Source organism: Gekko japonicus, unplaced genomic scaffold, assembly GCF_001447785.1.
Source record: "Gekko japonicus isolate JY-2015 unplaced genomic scaffold, Gekko_japonicus_V1.1 scaffold542, whole genome shotgun sequence".
In the NCBI taxonomy this organism is placed as follows: domain Eukaryota; kingdom Metazoa; phylum Chordata; class Lepidosauria; order Squamata; family Gekkonidae; genus Gekko; species Gekko japonicus.
The window spans coordinates 754370-760926 of record NW_015163104.1 but is presented as its reverse complement, the minus strand read 5'-3'; the positions used below and the strand labels follow the sequence as shown (position 1 = coordinate 760926).

Sequence of the window (6557 nt, the reverse complement as noted above, 5' to 3'; positions counted from 1 at the left end):
GAGCGTCGTTTTCTGCGCTCCTCTCTGCGGGGCGGTGGCCGGTCGGAGCCTATTTGGGGTGGGGGGCTTTGAGGTGGCCAACTGACCAATAAAACAAAAAAAATCGGCTCGGCCCGCTCTTGTGGCTCTAAGGACCGCTGGGTGAACGGAAAGCAACAGGTGGAGCTCCCCCACGGTGCCCATGAGCAAGGCATAGCGACAGAGGCCAGCCGAAAAGTTGGCAACCCTTGTGTCTTTTTTGCTGTCAGAACAACAGGGTTTCTCCAGCACCTTTCACACGAAAGTCCAAAAGGCACGGGGCTTCCCTCAATATTGATGCCTCCCAGCTTTCCCTAGATTCTAGTCCAGTCGCACCTCAGACAGCGACAAGATTTTTTTTGGGGGGGGGGGTACAAGCTTTCAGGAGTCAAAAGCTCCCTTCCTGAGATATCACTTTCTTTGTAACTAGCCTAGGAATTTTACAGGTTCTTGGTGAGCCGGGCTGCCAACTTCCAGGTGGGACCTGGAGATCTCCTGGGATTACAGTTGTCCTCTAGAGGACAGGGATCAGTCCCCATCGAGGAAATGGGTGCTTTGGAGGCTACACTTCGTGTCATGATACCCCACTGAGGTCTCTCTCCTCCCCATACCCCACCTATCCTACGATCTGGGAATTATTAGGAAGGGTATTGAAAACAGATCAGCCAATATCATAATGCCCCTATATAAATCAATGGTGCGACCCCATTTGGAATACTGTGTGCAGTTCTGGTCACCACACCTTAAAAAGGATATTATAGCTTTGGAAAAAGTGCAGAAAAGGGCAACTCGAATGATAAAAGGGTTGGAACACTTCCCCTATGAGGAAAGGTTAAGGCGCTTAGGGCTCCTTAGCTTGGAGAAACGATGACTGAGGGGTGACATGATCGAGGTTTATAAGATTATGCATGGGATAGAGCAGGTAGAGAAAGAGGTACTTTTCTCCCTTTCTCACAATACAAGAACTCGTGGGCACTCCGTGAAATTGCTGAGCGGTCGGGTTAGAACGAATAAAAGGAAGTACTTCTTCACCCAAAGAGTGATTAACACTTGGAATTCACTGCCACAGGAAGTGGTGGCGGCTACAAGCATGGACGGCTTCAAAAAAGAATTAGATAAGCATCTGGAGCAGAGGTCCATCAGTGGCTATTAGCCACAAGGTATAGATAGGGGCTCTGGGGCAAGTGATGCTCTGTCGTCTTGGTGCTGGGGGGGGGGGTCAACAGTGGGAGGGGCTTCTAATGCCCTGGCCCCACTGGTGGACCTCCTGATGGCACTGGTATTTCTGGCCACTGTGTGATACAGAGTGTTGGACTGGATGGGCCTTTGGCCCGATCCAACATTGGCATCTCTTATGTTCTTATCTACCACCAAATCTCCAGGAATATCCTGACCCAGTTAGCAAGCCTGCCGGTATCCCATTGCAAGAACGTCGTTGTAATGTTAAATCTTTTTTTCCCCCTCTTCTTTTTCCTTCTAGATTCTGAAATATTTGGTGATCCCTAAGGCTACTCGGAGGTACAGTTTCCTTCAAATGTGACAGGGTGCTTGCATGTTCTGGAGGGGCTCTGTATACAAAAGTGGAGGCAGTTGATGGCGGGGCCAACAGCACTGGCCCCGCCCATCAACTGCTTCCTCTCAGAGCAATAGTTTGGGCACGGGGCTCTTCCGTCCCTCCCAATCTGACCTGGATGGCCCAGGATAGCCCGATCTCATCAGATCTCGGAAGCTAAGCAGGGTTGGCCCTGGTTAGTACTTGGATGGAAGACCTCCAAAGCAATGTTCCGTCTAAGTTGTGGAGTCTCGTGAGCAAAAATTCTAGTTTGTGAGCGACTGGCATTAAAGTTGTGAGCGAGCGATTTGGTTACTGCATCAATTAGTTTGTTCTGGAGCCCATCCTTCCTGAGCTAAGACAAAAATGATGTGAGCCACACTAGCTGGCTCACACTAACTCAGCTTAGAGGGAACACTGCTCCAAAGAATACCAGGGTCAGGAGGCAGAGGCAGACAGTGGGAAACCACCTCTGCTCATCTCTTGTCTTGAAAACCCTACTGGGTCACCATAAGTCGGCTGCGACTTGACGGCAAAAAGGGGGGAAAGTGACAGCTTTTAGAACAACGTTGGGAGTCCAGTGGGGCACCTTTAAGACCAACAAAGTTTAATCCTGGGCATCTGCAGAAGTGTGCGTGCCCAGGAAAGCTTATCCCCAGGATTAAACGTTGTGGGTCTTAAAGGTGCCCCTGGACTCCCAACTTTGTTCAGTTGTTTCAAACCGACACAGATCTCCCACCTGAATCTATCTTCATAGAGAGCTTTTAGGATACTCTTGTTATTTTTGTGTCTCCTGGCTGCTGTGTGGAAAGGAAGCAACTCGGATGCATAATAAAGGGAAGGGGCTTTGCCAGATCCTCTCTCCTTGTTCATACTGGAGATGAGAGAGTTAATGAGCCCTTTGTCCATTTCAGCTTTGAAGGTAGCAGCAGAAATCCATAGTTGTGTGTGGGTGGGTGGGTGTGTGTCTGTGATACCAGAGGCAACCTTGGCAGCCAGATGGGAAGATTTTGAGTCTGGGATTTCTATTCCCTGTCCTGACTCCAGATTTCTAATTTATTTATTTTTTTAATTTCATTTTCTTCATTCTTTTATGCCTTGCCTTTCTCCCCAGTGGGGACCCCGAAGCAGCTGACATCATTCTCCTCTCCTCCATTTTATCTTCACAACAACCCTGTGAGGTAAGTTAGACTGGGACGGCATGACAGGCCCAAGTTGTAAAGTGCAGCTAGCGAGGTTCCGTGGCACGAGCGACGATTTGAACCCGGGTCTTCCAGATACGAGTCTGAGACTCTTACACTCTTAACCGCTGCCCTGACTTGGATGGCCCAGGCTAGCCCCGTCTCATCAGATCTGGGAAGCTAAGCAGGGTCGGCCCTGGTTAGTATTTGGATGGGAGACCACCAAGAAAGTCCAAGGTCGGTATGAAGAGGCAGGCAACCACCTCTGAAGTCTCTTGCCTTGAAAAACCCATGGGTTCACCATAAGTCAGCTATGACTAAACTGCACTTTACACAACACACACCCACAACATGATGCCAGGGTGACTGAGGGGAGCCTTCACATTCAGAGGCACTAATCCTCTGAATCCTGGTGCCAGGAGGCCACATCAGGGGCAGGCCTCGGCCTCTATGCCCTGTGGTTGGCCCTCCAGAGGAACTGGTTGGCCACTGTGTGAGACAGGATGGTGGACTGGATGGACCCTGGGTGGAATTCACTGCCAGAGGATGTAGTGATGGCCACAGCTTTAAAAGGGGATTATTTTTTTTTGGTAAACAAAATTTTTATTTTTCATTCATTGAGAATTCATATAGCTAACACAATTAATAGTTTCCATTACATTTCATTCACCCTATTCCCAATACCTCCCCCCCTCCTCGGCTTCCCACAATGCTTTTCCCTTTTTATCACTTTTTTCAGTATAACGTTAAATAGTCTCATTTTTCTTAACATTAAAATCTTTAGATAACAATCAGTTGATTTAATATTGTTCTAAATATAGTAAACTTTGCTTCACATCCCAGTTCTTTTCCAGATAAATTTTAAAGTCCTTCCATTCTTCCAAAAATTCTTCGTCTTCTCTGTTGTTTAATTTTCTTGTAATTTTATCCATCTCTGCCATGAACAGAACTTTTTGTATCCAATCTTCTATCTCTGGCACTTTATCTATTTTCCAATATTGTGCATAAATCATTCTCGCTGTTGTTATTAAGTACCAGAGTAAAGTCTTTTTTGTTACATTAACTTCTTCCATTTTAAGTCCTAAAAGCAGAATCTCTGGTGCCTTTTTAAAAGAGCATTTCAATATTTTTTGTATCTCATTGTGGATTTTTGTCCAAAAATCCACAGCCTTTTCGCATGTCCACCACATATGGTAAAATGAGCCTTCATGTTTCTTACATTTCCAACATCTATTTGACATATTTTGGTTCATATTTGCTATTTTCTTCGGTGTCATGTTAGCCAAGGAGGCAACCTCAGGGGAAGGCCTTGGCCACTATGCCCTGTTGTTGGCTGTCCAGGGGAACTGGTTGGCCACTGTGTGAGACAGGATGCTGGATTAGGTGGACCCCAGGTCTAATCCAGCGGGGCTCTTCTTATGTTCTTATCTTCTTCTTATCCCCTGTCTGACAGAGAGAGATTAAAATGTGGAATTCACTGCCAGAAGATGTAGTGATGGCCATAGCTTTAAAAGGAGATTACATCGATTCATGGAGTTTTAAGTCTATCACTTGCTACTAGCCATGGTGACATGAGAGGAACTTCCCTATTCAGAGGCAATAATCCTCTGAATCCCGGAGCCAGGAAGCCGCATCGGGGAAGGCCTCGGCCTCTATGTCCAGGGTCCCTATGCAGAGGCTGGCAACGGCAAACCACCTCGGTTCATCCCTTGCCTTGAAAACTCCATGTAAAGGTAAAGGTTCCCTTGCTCGAAAGCCAGTCGAATCCCATTTCAAAGCCGAAGAGCCAGCGCTGTCCGAAGACATTTCCGTGGTCATGTGGCCGGCATGACTAAACACCAAGGCGCACAGAACGCTGTTACCTTCCCACCGAAGGGGTACCTATTTACTTGCAATTTCTTGCTTTCCAACTGCTAGGTTGGCAGGAGCTGGTACTAGAGACGGGAGCTCACTCTGTCATGCGGCACACTCGGGTCTCGAACTGCTGAACTACTGACCTTCCACAGCCTGCAGTTCAGCGTCTTAACCACTTGAGCCACCCCAGCTCCCATTGAAAACTCCATGAGGGATCGACATAAGTCGACTTGACAAAACTTTCCACCGCCAGTGAAAGATACTGTGTGGACTGAACACATGAAGGTATGAAGAAGCTTCCTTCTACTGAGCCAGACCCTTGGTCCATTGAAGTCAGAATTGTCAGACCGGCAGCAGCGGCTCTCCTGGGTCTCCGGCAGAGATCTTTCAGATCTCTTCCTGCCAGATACTTTTAACTGGAGATGCCGGGGATTGAACCTGGGACCTTCTGCTCTGCCACTGAGCCACAGCCCTACCCCATGAATTGTATTCTACCTTTTTTTTAGTCCCTACTTCAGAGGTCATTTCGGGGGGGTTCGCGGGGGAACGCAGTTCCCCCGGGTGAGGTGTGGGGGGGCGGGGCACACAACAAAGCCCCGCCCCCTGCTTCCGGCTGCCTGCTTCCGGCCCTCATTCATCCAGGAGGAGGCAGGAGAAGAGGGAGGGTAAGTTGCTTCCTCCCCACCTCTCCCCACCCCTGCCTGCCTGGGGCCAGGGAGGGCCTTGGCGGGGCTTCCTCGCACTCCCGCCAGCCTTGCAGGTCCACCGCCGGGCCTTATGATGTCAGGGGGTGTGGCATATGCTAATGAGTTATGCTAATGAGTTCCCCTAGCTCTTTTTCTACGAAATGACCCCTGCCCTACTTTATACCTTTGTGTCCTCCTTTTCCTCCAAGGAGCTCAGGGTAGTGTACGTGATCCCCCCCTTCTCCATTTTATCTCACAACAACCCTATGGGATAAGCCAGGCTGAGAGAATGTGACTGGCCCAGGGTCACCCGGTGAGCTTCACGGCAGAGGATTCGAACCCAGGTTTCCCAGATCCTAGTCCCAACATTCCAGCCACTCCACCGCCCAGGCTTTCAGAGGACTGAATATCCTTCATCCGAAAAAAACCAACATCTTGATGCACGTAGAAAATTAGCCTAAACAAACATCTGACGAGCCCTGATGATTAAGATTCGGGGTCTGTCTAATCGAGCATCCTACTGTCCATGTTAGCCAGGTAGGTGCACATGGAAGGCCCACAAATCAGACACACAGGCCGAAGTCTCCCTCTCTCATTTCCCTCACCCCCCACAACTGTTAGTCAGGCCTGTATGCTCCCTGGATTTGTTTAATCCCCTTTTAAAGCTGTCTGGGCACATGACGGTTACCATCCAGTGGCAGTGAGTTCCACAACTTAATTGCTTGCTGTGTGCAGAAGGTACTTTCTTTAGCCCATCTTGAATCTACTGAACAATTGACCTTGTCGGTTGAGCCTGAGTTCTGGTATTCTGTGAAAGGAAGAAAAAACTCCCTTTCTCAGAGAGGAGGTTAGGCTAGAAGAACACGTGAAGCTGCCTTTCACTGAATCCAACCTCTCTGTCCATCAAGATCGGTACAGTCTACTGAGACTGACAGTGGCTGTCCTGAGTCTCAAGTGGACTCTTTCACATCACCTGGTCCTTTTTAACTGGAGATGCCGAGGGACTGAACCTGGGACCTTCTGCATGTCAAGCAGAGGCTCTCCCATGGAGCCACAGCCCCTCCCTGAACAATAGAATTATAGAGTTGAAAGGGACCTCCAGGGTCATCTAGTCCACAAATGCCTCCCCCCCCACACACACACACCCAGAGACCCTTATTCCACACCCAGAATGCTTCTCCCTTTTTCATGTGGAGCATTTTTCCCACCTGAAGCAGCATCCCATGCATGCAGTCTGCAGTGGAGCAGCAAGAGGGGTTACTATCA

The 6557-nt window shown here is 48.8% G+C and overlaps 2 protein-coding genes and 1 long non-coding RNA gene across 3 annotated transcripts in view; 2 read left to right on the top strand and 1 right to left on the bottom strand.

Annotated features, from left to right (window-relative positions):
• LOC107106597 overlaps positions 1–2718 on the top strand; it is a 3040-nt gene extending 322 nt beyond the window's left edge. The window contains exons 2-3 of the long non-coding RNA XR_001482367.1: positions 1499–1536; positions 2685–2718. This is a non-coding gene — a long non-coding RNA (uncharacterized LOC107106597). The remainder of the gene's footprint in view (positions 1–1498; positions 1537–2684) is intronic.
• The window catches only part of LOC107106595, a 450486-nt gene that overhangs the window by 219313 nt on the left and 224616 nt on the right, over positions 1–6557 (bottom strand).
• Positions 1–6557, top strand: part of LOC107106577 — a 42128-nt gene that overhangs the window by 32938 nt on the left and 2633 nt on the right. The gene's annotated exons all lie outside the window — the stretch shown is intronic.